The sequence below is a fragment of the Coccinella septempunctata genome, chromosome 9 (assembly GCF_907165205.1).
Source record: "Coccinella septempunctata chromosome 9, icCocSept1.1, whole genome shotgun sequence".
In the NCBI taxonomy this organism is placed as follows: domain Eukaryota; kingdom Metazoa; phylum Arthropoda; class Insecta; order Coleoptera; family Coccinellidae; genus Coccinella; species Coccinella septempunctata.
Genome location: NC_058197.1, coordinates 14,793,594 through 14,820,421, shown reverse-complemented (window position 1 = coordinate 14,820,421; position 26,828 = coordinate 14,793,594). Strand labels below are relative to the sequence as shown.

Sequence of the window (26,828 nt, the reverse complement as noted above, 5' to 3'; positions counted from 1 at the left end):
TCAATTACACGGTTCTTTGAGGCCCCGGACGGCTTTTACATAAAAAATTCACCCTCTCGATCGCGCCGAAAGATGAAAGTTTCGAAAACGATTACGCGACCACTTATTGCATATCTGCCCGTCTAAGGGGGGAGGAAAAGAAAAAGTGGATGTTTCTTTTCGATATTCGACCGAGAATTTCTCTGGAGCAATTAGGGGTTTGCAAGGGGTGATCCAACAGAAAAGGATAAGTATCTGCCAAAAACATGTGATCTACCAGGAATCGAGCAAAATGAAATTTCAAAAAATAGTTCTTTATATCTTTTTTTTTCCATTTTATTGATTCGCAATAATTGCTGATTATAGTGCTGTCAAAATTAATATTGGTTCCAGAAGAATTTTTCACCGTCGCTATTGACAAAGGACTTTGATCTTGTATTACTCTACTTCATACGAAGAATTCTGAAAGTCATTCAAATTCTTCCATGTAGTTTCCGTGGTGTAGTGGTTATCACATCCGCCTAACACGCGGAAGGTCCCCGGTTCGATCCCGGGCGGAAACACACTTTTTATACTATCATTAAAAATGTGAAACATACTTCGAGAATCCCTTCCAGAAATCATGTCATCGAAAACAATAAGGCCTGCCGCAGACATGCAACTTTTCAGTTGCGCAACAGTTTGATTGCAAGCGGTTCGAGGGCGCACACAAAGGCAATCGCTGCAACTATTTAGTTGCATGTGTGCGGGGCCCCATATAAATGCATTGTACTCACTTCTGCAACTAAACAGTTGCAAAACTGAAAAGTTGCATGTCTGCGGCAGGCCTAATTCTACATTGATGTCTACCATATTTCAGTATTTAGCTCCCAGTACTCTGTATCGAAGATAAGTCATAAATAGTTAGGTTAGGTTAGGTTAGGTAGCTCCCAGTACTCTGTATCGAAGATAAGTCATAAATAGTTAGGTTAGGTTAGGTTAGGTTAGGTTAGGTAGCTCCCAGTACTCTGTATCGAAGATTAGTCATAAATAGTTAGTTGCTGATACGAAGACTTGTGTGAAATTTAATGGGAACGATATCAATGAAAAATTGAGAAAAATCAAATCAAATAAAAGGGGAACTCATCGCAAGATGAGGACCAAATTTTGCATATACTTCTAGAACCTCATTCAAGAGTCGAGTACTGGTTTCAAACTCGATCATATCTATATTCTTTGTAATATTGGTAGATTGAAATTTTCCTTCAGGAACCTAAGAAGGGATGAGCGTGATCAGTACTTGGATGGGTGACCACACTCATTACGATTTCAAAGAAGGCCGAAGAAGCTTCATATTTACATGTTTGATCTCCCCATTTGTAATTTTGCTAGTAAATGAGACTAGTTCGTGAAATTTTTCAACTTGTGCATATATACATACATCAAGTTTCCGTGGTGTAGTGGTTATCACATCCGCCTAACACGCGGAAGGTCCCCGGTTCGATCCCGGGCGGAAACAAAAACTTTTTATTGCAATTCGACAATCAGAATTCGATGTTTTTCTTTCGAAGCTTATCGGTAATTTCAGCCTTCAATTCCAACAGGGAGATGTGGAAATACAGGGTGACTCTTTGACTCGTACAAATATTTGGAAATAGATTCTTGAGGTTCAAAGAAACACTTTTTTCCTTTACCATTCTTTTCCATTCGGCCCTGATGAATAGATATAGCCATTTAAGGTTTTTATAATGAGCTGCCCCACCCCTCTAAATTACCTTCAGAATAAGTAGCTAAATCTGTGACACTACACATCTGTGGATTTTTTAAACAGAGTTGTATTCAGCCAAAGTACCCAATATTTCATATTTCACAGATACTTTTCAATTTACATCAAATTACTCGAAAACTGCGCATTATGAGAAAAAAATTCATTACATAACATCCAAATTCCATAAAAAGTTGATGATATCGTCGTCATTCTAAACCTTTTTACCTATAACACCGAAACCATCTGCTGTATTTTGCCCATCCAGTTCATTCAGATCCTTTACTTACACGGAAAATATGAAATTCCTAGCTTTTTTCGGTGTTCATTGACGGACGGACAATACAGGGTGTATTTGAAGGTGGGGCTTTTTTTCAACATAAGGTAGAACTGGCCAAAATAAAGCGTTCCACCAAAAATCAACTATACAAAACTTTCAAAATGACAAAGTTGAAAAAACAAATTGAAAATGATTACTGAAATAGATCTTAATATGACCCTAGAACGTATGTTAGCTGAATTATCGCAAAGCAGTGGGAAAAAACTTATCTCCTGATTCGACCATGTGGTTTCATTTAGGATATTGGCTCGTTCAGTATCTACGTGGTTATGAAAATCGAAACTTAGGATTGCCGAATTATTCTCATTATTTTTTTGTAACTTACACGATTTTATGAAATGGCTCATTTCGATACCAACTGACAGAAGAGACTTAGGACACAATTGTAAAAAATAGAATAATACTTCAAAATCTCACCAACACAATTCGTCTAAATTATTCACGAATTTTTTCACAATGGGCATCAAAATCTTCTTGTTCGAACATTCCAACAATCGTCGTGAAAATGGGATGAAATGGGGAAACATCATAGAACTTTTTCAACGTAACTAAGTTAAGCACTTTCAAGAAACTGCCTCGATTTTCTACATTTTGTTTCACTGTAAATTGCACGATACAACAATTATGATTCTTTCAAAAGTGACCTGATGCATCTGAACCAATGAACTTGGTACTAAACCATTCACTGTCCAGCCATATGTTTATGTTTTGTTTCGTTTTTGCGAAGCCTGAGTCACCTTTCACAGTCCCGTACTTGAAATTCAATGAAATTTTGTCGAACTTCTGGGGGTTGTATCTCCGCCATCTTGGATATTTTATATGGACAATTTGTAGTTGAACGACTCATTTTGATGAGTTCTGCATTCTGTCGAAAAAAGCTTCACCTTTGAATTTTAAAACAACCTGTATTTCAAACTGACCATGAATTCACCATTCATTTCCGGCATTTTCCGCAGACATAGATGGGTGCGAAAAAATGTTCTCCAATCCCGCGATTACGAATGTACATCGATCGAAATAATGAACGAACACGAAAATATCTCCATTCAATTTGAATTCCACGGACCGGCCGACAAATACCGCGGGCACAATTTCATAATCGATAAAAAGTCAACTTCAGCGCTTCAACTAACCGGGGTATTAAACGTGTTGAAATATCAAATCGGAACAAGTGCGGCTCGGCTTTGAACTTGCCGCTCGCAGAAATGCGGTTTATTAGCCACGGACGGAATAAAAGGAAATAAGGACTAAAAAGAATACGAAAATAACATTTAAAGGGTCTAATTAGAACGACGAATGTCGTAGTTCTCTGAATTAAGCGCTGAATTGAGTTATTTACTAATATGAATGCCGTTTAAGATTGAGAATATCGATAAAACTCACATTCCTTCTGTCTGTCATGGCGGATGCGGAGGAAATTGGTATAGATGGTTGTTAAATTGATAATTATACGAGTCGTGATTAGTGCGTTTAATTTGAAGTCGAAGAATCGTCCGCCGCCATATTTTTAAGATCTCAAACAGACTGCTCTTCAGAAGTTAAGGATAATCAACAAATTTGTACCTTTTCATCAGAAAAACCCTATTTAATTTTGAACTATATACAGATGTGAAATTTTCAGGTTAAAATAGCCCGAAATCTTATAAGTGGGCTAGGCAATACAGGGTATTTTCGAAGTTGAGGCTTTTCTGTTGGCAGAAGGCAGATTTCATCAAAATAAGTCATTTCACCAGAAATAATCTATATAAAATATTCAAGATAGCTGAGCTACAACCCCTAGAATTTATTTATTTCAAGTATGAGACTGTGGAAGGTGACTCAAGCATCAGAAGGACGAAACAATACATAAACATAAGGCTGGACAATAAATGGTTGAGTACATGCGAGTCCATCTCAGTAGTTGCATCAGGTCACTCGAAAAAATTGATGTATCTTGCGAATTGGGGTCAAAACAGTGTGAAAAATTGTGGCAGTTCATTGAAAGTGCTTTTATTGTTACCTCATTTCACCCAGTTCTACCTTCTTTTGAAAGAAGCCTTATACCTTTAATTACAACTTGAATATAGTTTTTGGACAAGGTGCATATTAGATTTTTTCGTCAACCTCACAAACCTTTATGAAAGTTAGTACTAACCTGTTTGCTGCCTTCAGCTACGTCGCCGTAGTTGCCAATTGCCTCGGCTCTGTACGAGTGAAATAAGTATTCGAAAACTCTTCTGAACAAGCGTCTCGATGTCCGATTGACTTCATTCTTACTGTGAAAATTATCTTCTCATCTGAAAAAAATCGAAAACGTTCTCTTACTGACGTTGTAGCTCGTGGAAGTTATCTACTACTTATGGGCGTTTGACGTTTCAGTTACAATGCACCTACCAATCTTAATAAGAGTTAACGTGATATCAAAACTTAAGTTGGCATCGTCTTGGGATAAATCCAGCCTTGTTATAATGAAATTTCGAATTTCAATTGTGTAGAACGTGTGAAAATCATTCAATGTTATTCGTTTTAGTTTGGAAGCGGTGTTCATAAGAATCCGTATTCTTTTTAGTCTAAGAGCTATTGGACCTAACCGTTCACGAAAGTCATTCACTCAACTCTGTTCATCGCATCCATCACTCAAGTAAATGTTGCGAAATAATGTTATTCATTGGCACTTTAGACGCCTTCGATGTTCATTTGTTATGTATTTATCGTACTTACGCCTCATTGACTCTATTTTATCGAATGGCGTTAAGATGCCTGGTTTCTCTTATTTCTGTCCATTTCAGACTGGTGAATAGGATTCTCATTAGGAGAATATAAGGCCACGAAAATAAATTTTTTGTTTTCATACGTATTCCCGATTCAATGAAACATGATTGTCGATATTTTGCATCCAACCATTGTTTTATTTATCGGTTTATGTGCGAAGAAGTCATTTGAAGGTTATGTATAGATCATCAATCTCTGAAAAAATACTGAATCCAAAAATAGTGCAACATATACTTCATTCAAATTTATTTTAGCAGTCGGTTGGCCATGAAATAATTTTCTCAAGTTTTTGTAACTAGAACGAAGTTAGGTTGGCACTCATGAAATGTCGTTAATGTCATAACGCCGTTGCCACAACTAATATCAATTTTTATTACGAAAATGCCGAAAGTGATCGAAAAAAGAGGCAGGGTTTCAGGAAGTGCTATTTAGAATTCAGGTCCGCTCATTCAAATAGTTATACCCTGATATTCTAAAATCCACAATACGTCAGACGGTAGCGAACATATTCAATGTAAGAGAATTTATATAATATTTCATCTGAATCTAAACGACTTATATTTCAGCTGGATATTTCCACAATCAGAAAGATTGTGAATGAAGATGATGACAAAGAATTTCCTTCTATTGGGAGACCCAAAAAAGTGGTGGCATTTGAGAATTTTATGTTTGAGTGAATTAATGAGAAAAGCTTACTACAGGATTTTCGATAAATGTCATCGGAGAATAAGTTCCCTGAAATGGATTTTTCTATTTTTCATTCGACTTGTCCTATACAATGTAAATGTTTTAAGGTACTAATAAATACCTATTATTATTACATCAATGTATTAAGATGAATAGCCACAAATACGCGCAAGTTGCCCTGTTACTTGTTTATTCAAATTTTTGTTCAAAGGTGAAGTTCATCTTAACTTGAAACTTCCTTCAATTCCTTTTACTTATATTGATGCAAGATGATTTTTGTTGAAGAATTTAACATTCTTGTAATTATCTGTTAATTCCTTCGGGAGATACCCATTCCCAACCACTGCATCATATGCATTTCATCTTCGGGTTAATATTTTTGAAATCTACAAATGATGTAAGCCAAAGAAGATAACGAACATTAACTCTCATCAAGCTAGTTCATATTATGATATTATACTGATCTCTTGTATTTTCCATGCAAATAACTGGATTTGGTATGCCTTCAATCAGTTTGTATGAACTTCAATTATGTTCGTCACATATTTTCCGAAGAGATTCGACATTTTGATAAAATACGTAATAACAGAAACTTTTACGTAGAACGGGCAACATAGCGTTGATTTAAAATCAAAAATGTTTTGACAAGCTTCATAACCCCACATTTTCGTACTAATCAGAGTGAAATGTGTCAAATTTCCATGGCCAACCGACTGCTAAAATAAAAGTGAATGAAGTATAGGATTGATGTTTTTGATTTGTTTCAATATACAGGGTGAGTCCTTGACTAGTAAAAATATTGCAGCAGTAGATTCTTGAGATCGAAAAAAACCCTTTTCCTCAACAAATTTGAAATTGAATGAACGATACCTGCATCTCTAACCTCACTAATGGACGGAGTTTATTCTTCATAAAGGGACTTTTCCCATCCCCCAATCAATTCAACTTAACCGAAGAACCCCCTTTAACAGATTGTCCAATCGCATGATGCGTGGAAAAATAGGCATTCAAGAAAACGTTCCTTACGTTAGGGACCCTTGCGAAAACCGGGCTGATTTCCTGGCACGCACGATCCTAATTAAGAAAAAATCGTTAATTCCCCCATAAATATGGCATTATAACAATTTCCTGCGTAGATTTATTTCGATTAAAAAGGATTAATTGTCGACTGTTAAATCGTGGACGATGGGGTCGACGATAACAAAAGCACTGAATCGATATCGCAAAACGACCAAAACTAATGTATACAGTGATTTGAAAAAAAACGCACATTATTCATATCATATTCACAATAGTATTCCTTAAAAAAGCTAGAATAGATCAGTTTCATTCTGAATTTACAAACTATCAATGCTCAATTGTGAAGTTTGACATCTGTCAACTGTCAAATCGACTGTCACTAAAATCAGTGTTGCCAATTCGAATAACAAACGCCTCTTTGTGCTCCAATTCTGGATTTCATCATTACCTGTTCGCTCTACAAAAAACCCCTCTGGAAAAGAACCGGTGCTACCCTTACCAACCGAGCATGAAAATCTCTTTCGAATCGACACTTTTTCACGGTCGGTAATACAGAAAGCTGCGACGGAATCGGGAATACAAGAACCAGATCATCCCCTTTCTTTCCGAAGATCTTAATTAAAATATTGGTTAGTCGATGCTCTCTCAAATAACCCCTGTTTACACAGCAGACTTTATTACTCGAAATTTTTACGGTTTACGGTTTGACTTCAGCGATTCCGTTTGAGAATCGACATCACGGGGAGATTTATTGGAGTGTCGTTCTTGACTGTTCTGTCTTCGGTAAATAAGGGAATGGAGCTTTCGACCTGACTGAATATTAATGATCACGGGGGAGGGTATGACGTAGAACTGCCTCGTAAAGGATTATAAGTTGGCTAAATTTTCACCATTTTTTTCATAAATCCCTAAAACTCGTAAACGGTTAAGCTTATACCTAAGGTATGGCATATGGCATACATACGCTATCTAGAAATGAAAATATGTACTGGGCTCAAGGGCGTATCCAGTGGAGGGGCCATGATTTTTCTGAAAGTCGAAAGTAAACTTTCCAAAAAGTGCCAAAAAAAATTGGGTCACTTAAAAAATCGTCAAGAATGCACGGTTACACCGAGCTCGATGGAATTTCTCTAGATTTATTGCTATAAAGGTTCTCCTTTGAGAACTAGAGAGAAATGTAGGTCACGTTAGAAAAAATTGTGATAGGCCTTCGCGATGAACCACCCTGTATATGCTACGTGGAGGGCGTAGAGAACAGATCATCAAGTTGGGCAATTCAAATTCATCGCTCTCACGATTTTCAAATCACCAATCTGTTTTTTTATTATTCCAGTCGATTTTACATTAAAAAAGAGAGAGGTTACCTATTAATTTATCGAATTTTAGTTTCCTTCTGTGATTTCCGGACATCACAGACTAATCAAACAGTTCGAAATTGCTGTTTTCGATTTTTTGCTTGAAAAATCTATGTGTTTATGTAGGTAATCCACTCCCTTTCAATCAAAATCAACTGAAATGATGAAAAATATACGTTGTAATTTGAGGATCTTGAATTTTGATGAATTCGTCCAATATCTTATTTTCGGTAAAATTGAAAACAAGAGTTCTTTGAAAAACTCATCCGTTTCCTTGTTTACTTCTGGACTAATTTGAGTGCGTAGCAGATTGAAACGTATAGGCATAAGAAATATACATTCATCGAAATCTTCCTCAAAAAATTATCAATTGAAGAACGAAGTGAGTATTACTACCCATTTCTACAACGTTCCGAACTTTTTATTTTTCAAACAACATTTATATTACTGACTCATCACAGTATTATGTTTTATGTCCAAGGTAGGATCCTCCTCAAGGGTCAAAAAAGTACGGGCTCAACCGGGATTTGAACCCGGGACCTCTCGCACCCAAAGCGAGAATCATACCCCTAGACCATTGAGCCTGACTGCAAGTTGTTGTACAGAAACAGTACTAATATGAGTACTTTCACTCTCTCTGCACTTGTCCGAAGTGAAGTAGGTCATGACAATGTACATGGTTGTCCGATAAGTGCCAACCAAAACTTGTTTGTTGCTTATGTAGCCATGTGAGTGAACGGTCAGAATTGAGAGACAATATTTATTCCGTAGAAGATTCTGAAGATTCTCATCAACTTGTCGATGTTATACAGGTTGAGTCTTTGACTTTTAACAGTAGATTCTTGAGGTTCGGCCCAGATAAAAAGATATAGCCATTTCATTTTTTCATAATGAGCTATGTCACCCCTGTAAAAGCAAAATTACCTTCATAACTAGCTGAATTTGTGACACTACACATCTGTGGATTTTTCAAACAGAGTTGTATTCAGCAGATGTACCCAATTTCATACATCAAATTACTCGAAAACGACGTATTATACGAGAAAACATGAGGAATACTTTTATTTTACAAAACATTCACATATTAATTAGATAGCGTCCAAATTACTTTCAAGAATTGGTTTCTTCGCATTTTTGGTATTTCTATGATAAGTAATGGTCATAATGAGAAATCTAGAGAAATCTAGAAGACGTAGATGATGTTGGAATAACATTTATTAAAGAAATTAATTTTATTTTTTCGATGAAACCATTTGTGAGATAAAACTAAAAATATTCTTTTTATGGTTTTTCAACAGCCTGTTTTTTTCAAACTGAGAGGATTCAGAAAAAATGGTAAAGGAAAAAGGTGTTTCTTTTGGCGTCAAGAATCAACTGTTCAAATATTTATACGAGTCAAAGACTCACAGTGTATAGAGCTTTGGATGCACCACAGTTGTATTTTGTACTTTTGTAGGCATTTCAGCGCATCAAACGGCAAGAGCCTCTTTTTGAATATCGGTCTACAAATATCTACCTTTGAATTCAGTTCACCAGCCATATATGATGGTCCCATAGGATGGTGCTTTATCGAGAAAAGTCTAGATAATTTGATCGATGGTTCTCGAATTAGACCACGTCGAAAGTCATAAAGTCAAACTTCAAGATGCCAAAATGGCAGATTTGCACTGACAATACCAGTGTTGCCAGTTTTCAATACAAAATACATTGTCTACCTACCGTCGGAATGAAATTTCTTAACAGTGATTTACCTTGCATCCAATTCATTAAGCTCATCGATCCTGATGCGTCAACAATGCATTCAAAGCCGCATAACAATCAGCCGACCCGAAGAAAAAAACCGCTCGATCGAACGGCAGAGGGCGCGCATCGGCGGCGTACCTACCTAATAAATCAACGCCGGGCAATTCATCAAAGAATTTTGCTACTGCCTTATCTGCATCGGCGTCAGGTTAACCTTGCTTATCGAATTCGCGTGAGATTAAACCATTACAAGCCGTTTATCTTTCTGATATCGCCCCAGACACACGGGCAGAGCCAGTCTCTCTGGATATTAGTTATTGTTAGATGCGATCGCCAGACCATCAGTTCCGCAGTTATCTGCCTTACCGATACCGCCCGTCGGGTCGGCCCGCGATCATAATTTCCGACGATCGCAATTCTGCGTACGGTCGCGTTGCCCCCTCCGCAGTGTGTGTGTTTATGACGTTTCAGCCGGGTTTTCAGCGGGTCAGTTATCGCGGTAAATGTAACTCGCAAAATTGGACGTTTTACGTTGTTCACATCGTATTTTAGCGCTATGTTCTCTGATTTATAAGGTAGCGAGATAGGCGCAGGAGTTGTCATTTGTCATTTGTCTTGTTTGCCAAGACCATTTCATTTTTCTGAGCATAACGACATTCATACACCACTTGTGATTTGTTCTGATTGCGTATTGAAGTTTCATTGATCAAACTCCATGGTCACACAACAGGCTTGAAGTCTATGGTCACAACGACAGTCCTAATTTCTAATCACATTGCAAGACGCCGACTGGACGTCGGCAAAAAGATTGAAAGAGTTCACCAGCAGGCAAAAGCCCTTCAACAACTGATACAGTCCATGCTTAGTTATCCAAAAGAAGGCAAAATTTGGCATATCATTCGAAAACTTCCGACTCAAGTCACATATAGTACTCCCTTCCTCACCTGGGGATACTTCTCTTACACCTTCTTGTCTTGTCTTGAGAAAAGTCAAGAAATTCAAAAAAAATCTTGTCTTGACTCGAGAAATTTCAAGGTCTTGACACCAGTGACGAACTTGTCATTGCGTTTCGTAGTAACAGGACAATCTGGTGGTTCCCCGATATTCATTTGTTTTACGACGAACTCAAAATGACGTCTTGCAGTTTCTCTCTTTACCCTGTTTTCTTCAAAAACATTTATAATCCTAGTACTGCTCAATTCATATGTCAACACATTTAAGTTCCTCCTCAGGAATATACAGGATTTCCTCAAGCTCATCTCTTTAATTTGAATCAGTTCATTTGATTTCTCAAGTCAACTCTGTTTTCAACCTTATATTTATATATAACTACTGTTGTCGAGTTTCAGATTAATGAATCCTCATATTCTCCAGGGTGGATCCTGGATTTAGCTGATTTCCTTCTCTAATATGGTTCAATGGTCAGTAGTAAGCCATGATACTGGTTGACAATCTCTGGTCCTAGTTAAATCCAGTTGTTATGATTTCTTCATTATGATTTATATTCTCATATTCATTCACATTAATCGATATAGCTTCTGCACTTCTCGAAACCAACGATTAGTGGTTTTCTTCATTAGTAATCTCATATTGTAACTCTCATAATTTATCAATTGTATCTCCTATTTTTCTGATGGACATTTTAATTGTGCTTACTTGTCAGCAGACCTTCTCTGTAAATTTTGTATTCATTGATGACTTCTCTATTCTTCAAGATCAACCTTATTTATATTATTGCTCTATTTATATTTAATGTATTGATCTCACTGATGACCAGACTTAAACAATTTGGCTTTCACCGCTCGAAATTGATTATTCTTACCTTCTGATTTTCATTGTAAACAAAAAAAAACGTTGTTCATATATATTTCTCAATGTCTAAGTCTGATATCAAGTGACTCTCCATTTGAAGTGCTCTAGAACACCTCTGTTTTCAGTTGAATAATATCAATCTCAGTTTTATGGATGTTGTTAGCATTTGTATTATTACTGTATTAGCTTCATGCGGGTGAGTTACTCATTTTATGATTGTGTACGATATACCGGATATGCAATAAATGTTTTTACACTACCATCTCTAACTCAATTACCTGGTAACAGTCCACTGCATTAATTTTCACAGAATTTGAACAACTTGAATTCTGAACAGACCTAAACATTTATGAATACTTCTCCTAAGACCTCTATCCGCCCATCAACACTCCAAGGAAGCTCTCTAAAGTTAGGGCCCAACGGAGTTAATGTTAAAAATCATGTGATAGGTTACAACCGACTACAAAAAAATCCTCAGAATTATAAAACACCAATAATGCATCTCGGACACTTCAATTTTCACTTTAGTGAAAAGACATGATGTCCAATTCGAAGGATTCGCCACAAGCTACACCAAAATGCTATGACCACCCTCAACATCCTCCTGCATCTTGTCCACCCCCCAAATTACCTCTCGTTATTAACGCCTATAGGCACTAGATCACGCCACCTGAGCCCCTATATCTTACGCCCTCGCCTCCAGGCCCGAAAGGATTACAAGGGTGCCAGGCAGGACGCGTTTCGTAGTGACCCGACGTCGCATCCAATAAGAAGGTAATCCTACAGGAGTCCAGGCGTCCGATCGGGACCTCGGGTACCCTTGCTCGGGATCCCGGTCGACCAGAAATCGTCCGATAATATATTTGGTCGAATTGACCACCTGGAGGGCCCAAGGGTGGGGATTATTCGAACGAGATCGAGTAATTGATGTCTAATCGGTTGTTGTAGGGGATCCGGTGGAGGACTGTGAAAGGATTAAGAGGGATGATCATGTCGGTTCGATGTTATTGTGCGGAGTGGTTCAAAAGGTGCACCATCTACATTGAGTTAGATGGTGACGATTGGAGGTCATATTGAGGATCTTCTTCAAGGCCAGACACAATAACTAGAGATGGTGCAGTGTATTACCCCTATTATTTTTTTTTTGTGTAGCAGAGGAAAAATCTGCAAGACAGACGAACCACCCTCTTCTGAAGGGGAACAGTGTGGGGTTTCTCACTCTCCTGAGCTCCAGACCCACTAAAAACCCTCAATTGCTTCTTGAATTTTGGTTCCGGGCATTTGCCTATAAACCGTTCGTCTCTTGGTCGGTTTTCTTTTCGCACAATATCGTGCTGGGATTTATGTGTTTATCCTCTATTGGATTAACACTTTATTGAATTTTTCAATAGGTTTCTGTTGTCATTTTAATCTCTTTTTAATTGATCTCTTGGTCTCCTTCGGTAAATCGCATTCTTCTTTTGTCTTCCTCTGGGTCGTAGTCCACTACTCTCCTGTGTTCTTGATTCGGATGGTTTTTCGCTGTTTCGAAAAATTTCTCTGCTTTTCTGTTCATGAATGCCGTTATGGTTTCCCATTTTAGGTCCTTATAAATCTGTCTATTCCTGACACACCAAGGTGCATCTATTGCACATCGTAGCAGCTTGTTTTCAGTGGCCTGAATTCTTTTGATATGGCTCTTTGCCGCGAAACCCCAGGCAACTGATCCATAAGTCTGTTGAGGCCTAGCAACGGCTTTGATTATCTTCAATTTTGTCTCTTTCGACATGTGGCTTCTTCTTCCTATCAGAGGATAGAGTCTTTTCATCGCTGCTTTTGTGGATTGCTTGTTCGATATGACTTTTCCAAGTAAGTCCTTCTCCTAATATCTACGCCCCCATTCAAAATTTCATTCAATTTGTAACAACCCAATCAGAGTGGTGACAACATATACCTTTCTCAGAAGAAGTAGTAGGGTTATCACACAGATATTAATTGAAAAGAAGAGGTACTAAAACTGATCCTTGTGGAAGACCATTCAAAATTTAATTGCTACTATTATCATCATCAACATTAAACTTTCTATACTCCATTCACATCAATTTAAGCAGTCGTTTGGCCATGAAATAATTTTCTCAAGTTTCTGTAACTAGAACGGAGTAACATTGGCACTCATGAAATGTCGTTAATGTCATGACGCCGTTGCCACAACTAATATCAATTTTTATTACGAAAATTCCGAAAGTGATTGAAAAAAGAGACGGAGTTTCAGGAAGTGCTATTTAGAATTCAGGTCCGCTCCTTCAAGTAGTTATACCCTGATATTCTAAAATTCACAAAACGTCAGACGGTAGCGAACACATTCAATATAAGATAATTTATATAATGTTTCTTCTGAATCTAAACGATTTATATTTCAGCTGAATATTTCCACAATCAGAAAGATTGTGAACGAAGAGGATGACAAAGAATTTCCTTCAATTGGGAGATCCAAAAAAGTGGTGGCATTTGAGAAATTTATGTTTGAGTGAATTCATGCGAAAAGTTTACTACAGAATTTTCATGAATGTAGAATAAGTTCCCGAAAATTGATTTTTCTATTTTTCATTTGACTTGTCCTGTACATTGTTAATGTCTTAAGGTACCAATAAATAAATAATTATTATTATTATATGAATGTATTAAGATTAACAGCCACAAAAACGCGCCAGTTGTCCTGTTAATTGTTTATTTTTGTGAAATTTTTGGTCAAAGGTGAAGTTCATCTTGACTCAAAACTTTCTTTAATTCCTTTTACGTATATTGATTCTGTGATGATTTTTGTTGAAGAATTTAACATTCTTGTTATGATCTGTTAATTCCTTCGGGAGATACCCATTCCCAACCACTGCATCATATGCATTTCATCTTCGGGTTAATATATTTGAAATCTACAGCTGATGTAACGTATTCAAACTCCAGCCAAAGAAGATAACGATGATTAACTCTCCTCAAGCTAGTGCATATTCTGATATTATACTGATCTCCTGTATTTTCCAAATAAATAACTGGATTTGGTATGCCTTTAATCACTTTGTATGAACTTCAATTATGTTCGTCACATATTTTCCGAAGAGATTCGACATTGTGATAAAATGAGTAATTACAGAAACTTTTCACGTAGAACAGGCAACATAGCGTTGATTTAAAACCCAGAAATGTTTTGACAAGCGTCATAACACCACATTTTCGTACTATACAGAGTGAAATGTGTCAAATTTCCACGGCCAACCGAGTGCTAAAATAAAAGTGAAAGGAGTATAGCTGACAGCATGCTGAAAGTGAGCTAGTTAGCTCACAATCTTCCCTCATTTCGGATTAAATATGAAAATAACATATTTTTCACAAGATGTTGTCCATTATTTTGTAGACAGAACGTACTAGCTTCAATCTGCGCGCAATATTTCATAGTTACATGCTAGTTAATAAATAATTAGAATAATTCAAGAAAAAAGATGCGAAGATCATTAATAAACCTCACTATGGAAAATAAAATTAAAAAGATATATCAATAATCAACTCGGAAAAATTAATAATAAGTAAGTAACGAAAACCTTCACGATGAAGAACACTAAAAACAGTCTCCAAAAGATTCAACAAACTGTATCTTCTGAACCGAGCTTATTCGGAAAAAATGGTAAAGGAAGAAAGTGTTTCTTAAGAGTACCAGTCAAAGATACATCCTGTAATTTTTTTTGTCTTGAGAGATTTGAATCATTTCATCGAACTTTGAAAGTACAATATTAAATTTCCCTTATTTCACTCTCAAGTTATTATCTCAGAATCTGAAAGGTTAATTGGATTCAATGAGGGATAAAACGATGGGGGTGTATTATTATATCGATTAGAAAAAATCCACATAGGTTCTTCCGTGCTATCCGCGTTCAGACCACCGATCGCCTCGGCGATACGTCGCTTAAAGTTCACTGAAATTCAACCGTCGACCCCATTTCCATTTTTCTTCGATTAACCCCCATGAATATTCATCGTCCGCTCGCCGCCAATCGAAGAACATAAAGTCGCTTATTCACAATCTATGTTCTATGCGACTTATCTCTCACGGATCTATAATTTCCGTGCTACAAATTAGCTCGCTTTGATATATTGCGTTCCGAAGACTATCACGAAATCATTTCATCGACCGCGGGTTGGGGGTTCGCGCCCCCTACCCCCTGCCGACCGCGGACGCGTCCCCACCCCCTCCCCAATGCGATTTTCACGTTTTCCCGATCGCGATCGAAGTGCGTGGCATGCTGATCGACGATTAGACATCGGGGGATTTTTTTCCCAGGGTCATTTCCATGCGAACACATCAGGGTTGGAAGATGACCGAGTGAGGGGTTACTCCTTGATCGACAGCAACATTTTTTCTTAGTTGTTTCGTACGTTTTCGCGATATCAGAAGGATAATGACAGTTTTCTTTGTTGGGATGTAAAAATTCACGAGATTAGTTGGTATGCTTCCATTTTATGGTCTACTCTACAGGGTGAGTCTTTGATTCGTACAAATATTTCAACAGTAGATTCTTCGTCAAGAATTCTTTCGTCCTCTTCTGTACAACATATACATTCACGATATTCCGAAAAATCCAAGAACCATGCTAACGTTATATGCTGACGACACAGGCATAGCAACTCGACACCGAAACCCAGAAGTAATAGAACGAGTTCTACAAGAAACGATTGACGAAACAAATGTCTGGTACATAAAGTGGAAAATCATGCTCAATGGACAAGAGAGTCAAGCAATATTATTACAGAAGAGAAGACTGCGACCCACAACGAATCTAGAAGTTGACGGCGAAGAAATCGACTGGAAAAATGAAGCCAAATATTTAGGAATAACGCTTTAGGACTTACTTGGAAAAGTCATATCAAACAAGCAATCGACAAAACGAAAGCAGCGATGGATAGACTCTATCCTTTAATAGGAAGAAGAAGCCACATTTCGAAAGAGACAAAATTGAAGATAAAATCAAAGCCTTTGCTAGGCCTCAACTGACTTATGGAACAGTTGCCTGGGGCTTCGCGGCAAAGAGCCACATCAAAAGAATTCAGGCCACTGAAAACAAGCTGCTTCGATGTTCAATAGATGCACCTTGGTTTGTCAGGAATAGACAGATTTATAGGGACCTAAAATGGGAAACCATAACGGAATTCATGAACAGAAAAGCAGAGAAATTATTCGAAACAGCGAAAAACCATCTGAATCAAGAACTCAGGAGACTAGTGGACTACGACCCAGAGGAAGACAAGAGGAGAATGCGAATTTACCGAAGGAGACCAAGAGATCAATTAAAAAGAGATTGAAATAACAACAGAAACTTATTGAAAAATTCGATAAAGTGTTAATCCAATAGAGGACAAACACATAAATCCCAGCACGATAGTGTGCGAGAAGAAAACCGACTAAAGTTTATAGGCAAATGCCCGGAACCAAAATTCAAGAAGCAGTTAAGGGTTTTTAGTGGGTCTCGAGCTCAGAAGAGTGAGAAACCCCACACTTGTTCCCCCTCAGGAGAGGGTGGTTCGTCTGATTTGCAGATTCTCCCCCTGCTACACAAAAAAAAATTTCGTCCTCTCAAAAGAAACGCTTGTTTTCTATACCATTTTTTCTGATTCGGCCTTGGTAAAGAAATATAGCCAAAGTACCCAATTTTCATGGATACTTTTGTTTTTCCAGGGATGGCACAGCTTATTACGAAAAAACCGAACCGGAAAAAATGGTACCGGAAAAAAGTGATTCTTTTGACCTCAAGAGTCCACTGTTAAAACATTTGTACGAGTCAGAGGCTCACCCTGCATGGGAAATGTAGAAAAACCTGCAAAAGAACACCATTCTCTTCGAATACAACACCAAGGAGCCCAAAATAAGAAAGAAGATATATTTGAACGAGTAAAAGACTGACCCTCTATAAGAGGAATATATAATATATATATACGAATATACGAGGATGTATTGATATCTAGTTAGCCTAGACCCGTGCATAAAAAAAATTGTGTAACCATAGCAACGAACAATTACTCATTAAAAGTGTCAGTGCGAAGTTTTAGGTCAAAAAAGTAAACCAAATTAAAAGAAAGAAGATGTCCACCGAAATTGGGAAATCATAAAAATTGGAGTATCGAGCCATCATCTAGTACCTGTATTTAAAAGGGTTAAGAGGGACGATATGCTTAAAACCCTTGGTGATCAATGTCCTTCGTATGCGATCGTGAAAAATTGGACTGCAAGCTTCAAAAGAGTGAAGGTGAATTTGCCATTGAAGATGATGACCGATCGGGAAGGCCAGTTTCTGTGTCAGTTCCCGATAATATCGATGCAGTTCATGACATGACTTTATCAGACCTTCGAATTGGGCTGAAACGGATATCTGAAGAACTGAATATTTCATACGAACACGTTCATCATATAGTTCAAGGCAATTTGGACATGAGAAAAATTGCTGCAAAATGGATCCCCAAATGTTTGAATATTGACCAAAAGCGTGCAAGGGTAGAAGCATCGCGTTCGATCTGTGCTCGATTTGAAAACGATGTAGACTTCTTAACCCGAATTGTTACTATGGATGAGACTTGGGTACATTTCTACGATCCAGAAACAAAGCAACAATCGATGGATTGGCGACACTCTGGTTCTCCGAGACCTAAGAAGTTTCGTGTCCAAAAATCTGCTGGAAAAGTTCTTGCTTCAGTGTTTTGGGATTACCATGGAGTTATCATGATTGATGTTTTGGATAAGGGTAGAACAATAACCGGAGAACACTATTCGACATTACTGACCACTGTACGGGAAAAAATTAAACAGAAAAGACGCGGAAAGCTATTCGACGGTGTTTTATTTCTGCAGGACAACGACCCTGCACACAAATCTCAAAATTCGTGATTTAGGGTTTGAAATACTAGAACACCTCCCTTATTTTCCAGATTTGGCTCCATCCGACTATCATCACTTTCCTCAACTGAAAAAAATTTAAAAGGTCGTGAATTTTCTTAAAACGAGGATGTAATAAAAGCTGTGGAGGTCTGGTTTGTAGAGCAAGAAGAAACATTATTTTTGAAAGGTCTAGAGACGTTGCAGGTCCGCTGTAATAAATGTATCCAATTAAGAGGAGAATATGTTGAGTAATAAAATATTTTGACATTGAAATTTTGTTTGGTTTCATAGTAGGCTGAGAATTTTTCAATACATCCTCGATTAACACAGTTGTTTTCGTTTTATGCTCCTGTTTCACTAAAAAATGCAGTACTCCATAATGTTTCCTACCTAAAGTCGAATTTGATCGTCGTACAACACGTTTTACGCCGAAACTTCTTTCCCTGTTCGTCCAGCGGGCAAAACGTCCGGCCGCTACAACAATTCACGAAATAAAACCCAATATTGTCAGCATTCGCAGGATGCCTTCGATAGACACACTTCACGTATTCAAATTACCGGAATATTATGCGATTCCGTAGTCCGGCCGGGGACGTTTTACCATATTTTTTTTTATCAACTGACCGTCCACCTCTATTGCATTCCTTTCGATGTCCTTTCGAATATATTGAAATACCACATTGACATCGCGTCGCAAGTTGCGTGAAATTAATTCCGGTCGAACGTACAGAGCGCAAGCGATTAGTTTATACGCTATGGTAGGTGAATTATTATCGATAGACTGACTACTAACCCTACGATCCTCGGTAAAATTGGCCATGTAGGGTCTATTATTAATTTCCTCTGTTCATTCATTCATTGCTGTATCCCGTTATCGGGAATAAATATACAGAAAGACATAAAAAAAAGAACAGACTTATAATTCCTTAGGGCTAATGGCGACTGTTTGCCCTCCTGTTAATTAAGAGACCCAACCGTGACCTACAGATCCTTCCATACTCCGGGCATGGATAGTCACCAACCAGATCTGGCCGACGCTGTATCCTTCTCGAGTCTCCATTATAACTGTGCACCATAGACTTCCACTGTGACCTGTCTAACGCTAGTTGTTCCCAGTTATGATTGGCATTAACTGATTTTAGGAATTGATGCAGTAAATCCTTAAACCGCTTATACTGGCCTCCTGGTTTCCGAACTCCCTCTGTGAATTCGACAAACAGAGCTATTTTGGGGAGTCTTGTGTCTTGCATTCTCAGAATGTGGCCGCTCCATCTGAGTCGGGCCCTCGTAACTTGAGTCTCAATTGTTGTACAACTCGCGCGTTGCAAGACTTCTGAATTCGAAACTTTGGTTAACCATCTGATGTGCATTGTTTGTCCTAGATGACGTAATTGCGTTTGTTCAAACTGTTTAATATGTCGTCTGTATGGCGTCCAGCTTTCGCTTCCGTAAAGGAGCGTTGGGAGGACGACTTCTTCGTAAACAGCTGTCTTGGTCTTCAGATTGAGGTCTTGATTTCCTCTGTGGAGCAACAACGAATATTGTTGTCACCTCTGAGGATCTATGTATGTGGCAGTGCATCACAATCCAGAGAAATAAAATTTTCGCAGAAAGTTTTGTGAATTAGTCGTTAGGTATACAGTATACACTGATTTGAATTCTTCATAGGGAATAGAGGGTGAGCTTAACCTTAATTGGAAGCCAATATGTTCTCTACATAATACTATTGTCTTTCAATTCAGGTATAGCTCACCCTCTATTCCCTATTAAGAGTTTAGGGGTGACAACTCCTACACCTAAGACTGAGAACATTTTGGTTTACAATTCTGCTAGAAACAAGTCCCCTTCCGAAACAAAAATTGACCAGTTTCGGCATTTTCTCTGAAAACATCCTTGTCTCTACAAAATTGGCCTGGCAAGTTTTCAAATTGTCAGCCTCTGTAACTACTTCAAGGACTCAATAAAAATTTGCAAACCATAGTATTCATGTAGAGGGACAACTGATCTTTCGATTGAGGTATAGCTCACCCCCTATTCCCTATTGAGAATTTAGGGGTGATAGTTCCTACACCTAGGGTTGAGGAGATTTTGGCTTACAATTCTGCTCAAAATATATCCCCCTACGAATAGAAATTAATCAGTTCGGCATTTCCTCTGAAATCATCCTTGTCGTGACGTAATTGGATTGGCAAGTTTTCAAATTGCCACCCTGTATATTACCTCTGACTGAATGGCATTAACTGATTTTAGGGATTGAGGTAGTATATCCTTAAACCGCTTATACTAGCCTCCTGGTTTCCGAGCTCCCTCTGTGAATTCGCCATACAGAGCTATTCTGGGGAGGCTTGTGTCTTGCATCCTCAGAATGTGGCCGCTCCATCTGAGTCGGGCCCTCGTTACTTGAGTCTCAATTGTTGTACAACTCGCGCGTTGCAAGACTTCTGCATTCGAAACTTTGTGGAACCATCTGATGTGCATTATTTGTCTTAGATGACGTTGTTGCGTTTGTTCAAACTGTTTAATACGTCTCCTGTAGGGCGTTCAGCTTTCGCTTCCGTAAAGAAGCGTTGGGAGGACCACTGCTTTGTAAACAGCTGTCTTGGTCTTCAGATTGAGGTCGTGATTTTGTCCTTCAGCTTCCAGAATACCCGTGATGCCGATGACACGGTTGTGTTTTTACTTGTCTAGGTTAGCCCTAGTATTTATGAAGCTTCCCAAGTATTTGAACTGCTCTACCTGTTCTAGAGTTTCCTCCACCAGGCTGAATTCACCTAGAGTGACAGGGGCGTATTTAGATTCATAACAACAGTATCAGTGCAGGCTCACAAAGCCATTCATACTGTTTACTTACAACTGTCAGAAGTTTCCCATCGAAAACCGCAGAGAAACCGTCCAAACTGTCACCTCACTTTAAAATCTGAACCCGTGCGTCTCAATCCCCGATAGGAAACCATCAAAAACCCCTTAAGTCGCCCAGATACGCGACATCGTTGGGGGCTGCATCCGTAATCGATTCCCCCCTTCTTCGTGGCTGATCTGTTACAGATGTCGATTTTATAACGGCCTGCGGAAAACGTTTTCGAACGATTCCCTTAATGTCGCCGGTAATATCGCCCCGGATGTTTCGTAAACTATCTCCTTGGTCCTTCGCATCTCCATCCCCTTCCAGCGACCGATCCTTTATGCTTTGGACGCTTTGTGCGTATCTGAACGGCCTCTCAATCTGACTGAACACGCTTTGTGTTTTATAATGCGGTCGTCGATATGGGGATTTTTATGATTGGAGGTTTTTTCCGCTCGGTTTTGAAAGATCTTCGCGCAGGGGATGATGCAATGCAAGACGATCTTAATGTGATTGCGTGAAAAGTCACATATTGAGTACAGGAAGTAGGAAGTAACTGTTATTCTGCTCCAGATGCAGGAAATCGATTGATATGAGGAAATAATCCTCAAAAGAACCTATCAGGAATGTTGTAGCTTTGGAAGTGCCGAAAAAAAGCTCAGAGAAGTAAATAAGGCTGTGGTCTTTTTGGTTCGGGTTCCTGGTCACTAGAGAATCAAAGGAAATTGAGGAGCTTTCATTGGCAAGTAAGCTTTCTGTAGAGAAGGAAGATTTTACTACAAGAAAGAGTTGCATGAGAAGGGAAATCCTGAAGAAGGAACACCCTGTAGCAATCTTCCTAGACTGGAGGAATCTGAAATGTTGAGAAATGATGAGAACTTTGAAACTGCGAGATCTAAGAGCCACCCGGATCTTAACAAGAATATACGAGGATATATTGAAAAATTCTTAGCCTACTATAGAACCAAACGAAATTTCAATGTCAAAATATTTTATTACTCGACATATTCTCCTCTCAATTGGATACATTCATTACAGCGAACCTGCAACCTCTCTAGACCTTTAAAAAAATGTTTCTTCTTGCTCTGCAAACCAGACCTCCACAGCTTTTATTAACTCCTCGTTGGAAGAGAATTTACGACCTTTTAAACTTTTGTTCAGTTGAAGAAAGAGATGATAGTCGGATGGAGCAAACTCAGGTGAATAAGGGGGGAGTTCTATAGTAATTCAAATCCTAAAGCAGGATTTTTTTGCATGGTAACATGAGATTTGTGTGCAGGGGCGTTGTCCTGCAAGAACAAAACACCTTTGAATAGTTTTCCGCGTCTTTTCTCTTTAATTTTTTCCCATAGAGTGGTCAGTAATGTCGAATAGTAATCTCCGTTTATTGTTCTACCCCTATCCAAAAAATTAATCATGATTACTTCATGGTAATCCCAAAAAACTGAAGCAATAATACTTTTCCAGCAGATTTTTGGACTTCTTAGGTCTTGGAGAACCAAAGTGTCGCCATTCTATCGATTGTTGCTTTGTTTCTGGATCGTAGAAATGTACCCAAGTCTCATCCATAGTAACAATTCGGCTTAAGAAGTCTACATCGTTTTCAAATCGAGCACAGATCGAACGCGATGCTTCTACCCTTGCTCGCTTTTGGTCAACTTTCAAACATTTGGGGATCCATTTTGCAGCAATGTTTCTCATGTCCAAATTGACGTGAGGTATGATGAACGCGTTCATATGAAATATTCAGTGCTTCAGATATCCGTTTTAGCCCAATTCGACGGTCTGATAAAATCATGTCATGAACTGCATGGATATTTTCGGGGACTGACACATAGACTGGCCTTCCCGATCTGTCATCATCTTCAATGAAAAATTTACCTAGTTTGAAGCTTGCAGTCCAATTTTTCACGTTCGCATACGAAGGACATTGATCACCAAGAGTATTATGCATATCTTCGTAAATCTGCTTACCTCTTAACTCTTTTATACAGGTACTTGATGATTGCTCGTTTTTCCAATTTTTCCATGTTCACAATTTCGGTGGACATCTTCTTTCTTTTGATTTATTGCGTAACTCTGGTTTACTTTTTTGACCTCAAACTTCACACTGACACTTCCAATGAGTTATTGCTCTTTGCTATGGCAACGCAATATTTTTTTATGCATGGTACTGGCCTAAGCCAACTAGATCAGTACATCCTCGTACTTCACCTACTTACTGGATTTCTCAAAGAACATTCTCGCTTTAGGAAGCACCTGATCAGAATGGGGATGGATGAAGAAGTTCCTTGAAAGTGGGGGAACAATAGATCTTATGGTGGTAGTGCAACTTCAAGATCTAGGATCCAGAACTATTCTTCTGTATTGATTCGATGCTCAGGTGCATTTGAATAACTTGTAGAGTCGTTAGTGTGAGTCGAAGGACATCTGTCACTCTTAACTCTCACTCAAATGTTGATCCATGGATTTTCATGGGAATCCTCCTCCAGATTACACTGTTTAAATATTCGTAAGAGTCAAAAACTCACCCTGTACATTTATCAATACTGTTCTTTCATTTGTAGTTACTAGAAACGCAACCCTTTCCGCTCTCCCTCTCCCACCCCTAAGCTGTCGTCACTGCCTCCTTTCCAGAACGATTTTTCCAATTCCCATCCATTATTCATGAGCCAAGATACGTGGAAAGATATTTCGTGTAAATAGACGCATTAATTCCAAATTGAACTCGAACGTCTTCCCGAACCACCTTAAGAAAATAGCGCCTTGTTTGAGCACCTTAACATATGCTAATGCCGGGGCTGGCAGCATCTGGTTGAACCCAGTCGGCTGTGCAAACAGTTGCTCACTGCGCTGTGTCAAAGGTATCGCTTGTTGACATTTGATTGGGATCTCACCTCTTCCCTCGAAGGGTTTCCGAGATGCCGATTGCTGTTCGAACCCCACCGATGTTGGCGTAAGGAATATGCTCGCGAAAAGCGAAAGAGTTAACAGAAAGATGAATTGAGTACTCTGTTCTTCTTAAATTTGTTACCAACGAAGAATCTGATTTTTCTTCACTTCAGTTAAATTAAGCCATTTTGTCTACGAGGAAGAATAATTGAAGTTGGTGTTTGTAGAAGGGTTTTTCGGTGGTGACACTGTGAATTCAACATTTATTCTAAGAACATATACAGGAGTCTTAGACTCGTACAAATATTTCAACAGTAGATTCTTGAGGTTGAAATACACTGCGCAAAAAAATTAACCCACATTCTGAAAATCTTAATTTTAATGAAAGTTAACTCTACATTGACCTTATAACTTATTTTTTATGATCTCTCGGGAAGGTTTTGAACGAAACAAGACACATTAAATGGAAGAAAAATTCAGGATTTCACCGAATATTATGTGAAAGAATAGAAATGAACAATTTTCAAAATACTGAAATGCTGATAAGTGATTTAATACTTGGTATTTCCACCCCTTGCGTTAATTACAGCACGGCAACGACGGTTCATACTCAAAATGAGTGATCTTAAAATGTTCTGATCTAATCCTTCCCAGATTTCTCCGAGTTAGATTCCTAAGTCATTAAGAGTAGCTGGATGATTTTCTGAACTTCTCAGCCCTATTGAGATTGTCCCGAACCTGCTCAATCGGATTGAGATTTGGACTTCTTGCTGGCCATTCCATTCGAGAGACTTCAACCTCTTCAAGGTACTCCTGAACGATGCGCGCACGATGGGGTCTGGCATTATCGTCCATAAAAATGAAATTTTCACCAATGTATGGGGCAAATGGCACTACATACTCTTCAAGAATGTTCTTTATATACTTATCAGCATTCGTAGCTCCATTATCAACGACCACTAGGTCTGTGCGAGCAGTCAAAGATATTCCACCCCATACCATAATCGATCCTCCCACGAAACCAGTAGTATTCAGGAAATTGCACTGAGCATATATTTCATGTGGACGTCTGTATACAAGGGAACGTCGATCACAATGGTAGAGGCAGAATCAAGACTCATCTGTGAAGAGAACTCTTTCCCAATCGGCCCCTTCCCAATGGATATGCTCTCTCGCAAAATCCAAACGCACCCTTCGATGGGCTGGGGTAAGAGCTGGGCCTCTTTCCGCGACACGAGGCCTTAAATCATATTCCCTGAGGCGACTTCTTATTGTCTGAGTGCTAATTTGCACCTCATGAGTTTGCTCAAGCTGAATTTGAAGGAGGCGAGCGGTTGCAAACCGTTGTCTCAACGAAGAAACTCTCAAGTGACGTTCTTGAATGGCAGTTGTTACCCGTGGTCTACCCTGTCCTGGTCTTCGGACATTCATACCTGTCTCCCTGAATCGCTGCAACATTCTGGACACACTTGTATGGGAAACTCCAAACCTTTCTGCAATTTTTTTGTATGTCCACCCTTCTTCTCGCAAAACTACCGCTTGGGCACATAGTCATAATGGGAAAATTTGAAAACTTGTAATCGAAAAAGATTCATGAAATAAATGAAAATCTATATTCCGAAATTCATTTCATTCGATAAAACCGTTTGTGAAATAGAAGAAAAACAACATTTTTCATGGTTTTTCAACAGCCTGTATCTTTTAAACCGAGTCGATTCGGAAGAAATGGCAAGGGAAGACTGTGTTTCTCATGTCCTCAAGAATCTAATACTATACTATGTTTGTACGAGTGAAAGACTCACTGTATAGTTGCTTCTTATTAAGTTATTTGACACCTAAATAAAGAATTTTGACTTAGTTCTGCTATCTAGCAGCTTTTGAAACAGGACATGTTTTATCTTGAAAATAGTCTCGAGATTTTGGTGTTTCGCATGTTCTCAAGTTTACAGAAGGAGGATTATGATCTAGGTATAATGACAACATAATCCTCTTCTGCATCGAATATTTTCCCTTATACAGGGTGTATTTGAAGGTGGTGCTTTTTTTCAACACAAGGTAGAACTGGTCAAAATGAAGCTTGGTTATTCCAATGTAAACTTAACGCTGGGAAGCTACTGTGACGGTAACATTGCCAGTTCAGATTCTGACGACAAACTACAGACCCTAAGGAACACAAAGAGCCCTGCCGCACCTCAGCCTGAGCAATGACCCTTCGAAACTCGTCAATCGGCTCTGCCTCACCCTGTATTCTAATAAATTTAGAAAGCACGTCGTTTTCATTTGCTAACCTTCGACGTTGAAACTCCCCACGATGAATATCGTTCGATAACACGAAAGACAATTATAAATCAACCTAATACTTCTTATTTTTCGACAACATTCCGAATACCCTCACTCCGTCCTCCAAATTCCCAATTTATCCTCCTCCGTATCGAAATGAGGAATATTCGCCGACATTAATAATGTCCGATGATAGGGATGCCGGGGAGTTATTACCGTTGAACATCAAATAATAATTTCTCGATCGCAATCGAAAATTGCTAATCTCTCCATTCATTCGTATCGGGCGGACGTGTATCTTAATTCGCATCAAACGAAGCGAGCCCTGACGAATAACGTTATTAAATTTTCAATACTGATTTAGAAACTTCCCCTTCACCCCCTCGCTACACCCCGCTCGCTCCGGAGGTTTCTCGACGTGGATTCCAGCTATGATCAGTTTGAGGCAGAGACAGTTGTCTCTGGTTTGAGGCGTCACTTCGGTTACG

At 38.6% G+C, this 26,828-nt stretch overlaps 1 long non-coding RNA gene and 2 other non-coding genes across 3 annotated transcripts in view; 2 read left to right on the top strand and 1 right to left on the bottom strand.

Moving 5' to 3' along the window:
- LOC123320113 overlaps positions 1-26,828 on the bottom strand; it is a 123,108-nt gene that overhangs the window by 28,225 nt on the left and 68,055 nt on the right. Inside the window, exon 3 of the long non-coding RNA XR_006538690.1 lies at positions 4,198-4,339. This is a non-coding gene — a long non-coding RNA (uncharacterized LOC123320113). The remainder of the gene's footprint in view (positions 1-4,197; positions 4,340-26,828) is intronic.
- On the top strand, positions 470-542 carry Trnav-aac. The gene has a single exon. It is a non-coding gene; the product is annotated as a tRNA-Val (tRNA).
- Trnav-aac lies at positions 1,405-1,477 on the top strand. Its single transcript has one exon. It is a non-coding gene; the product is annotated as a tRNA-Val (tRNA).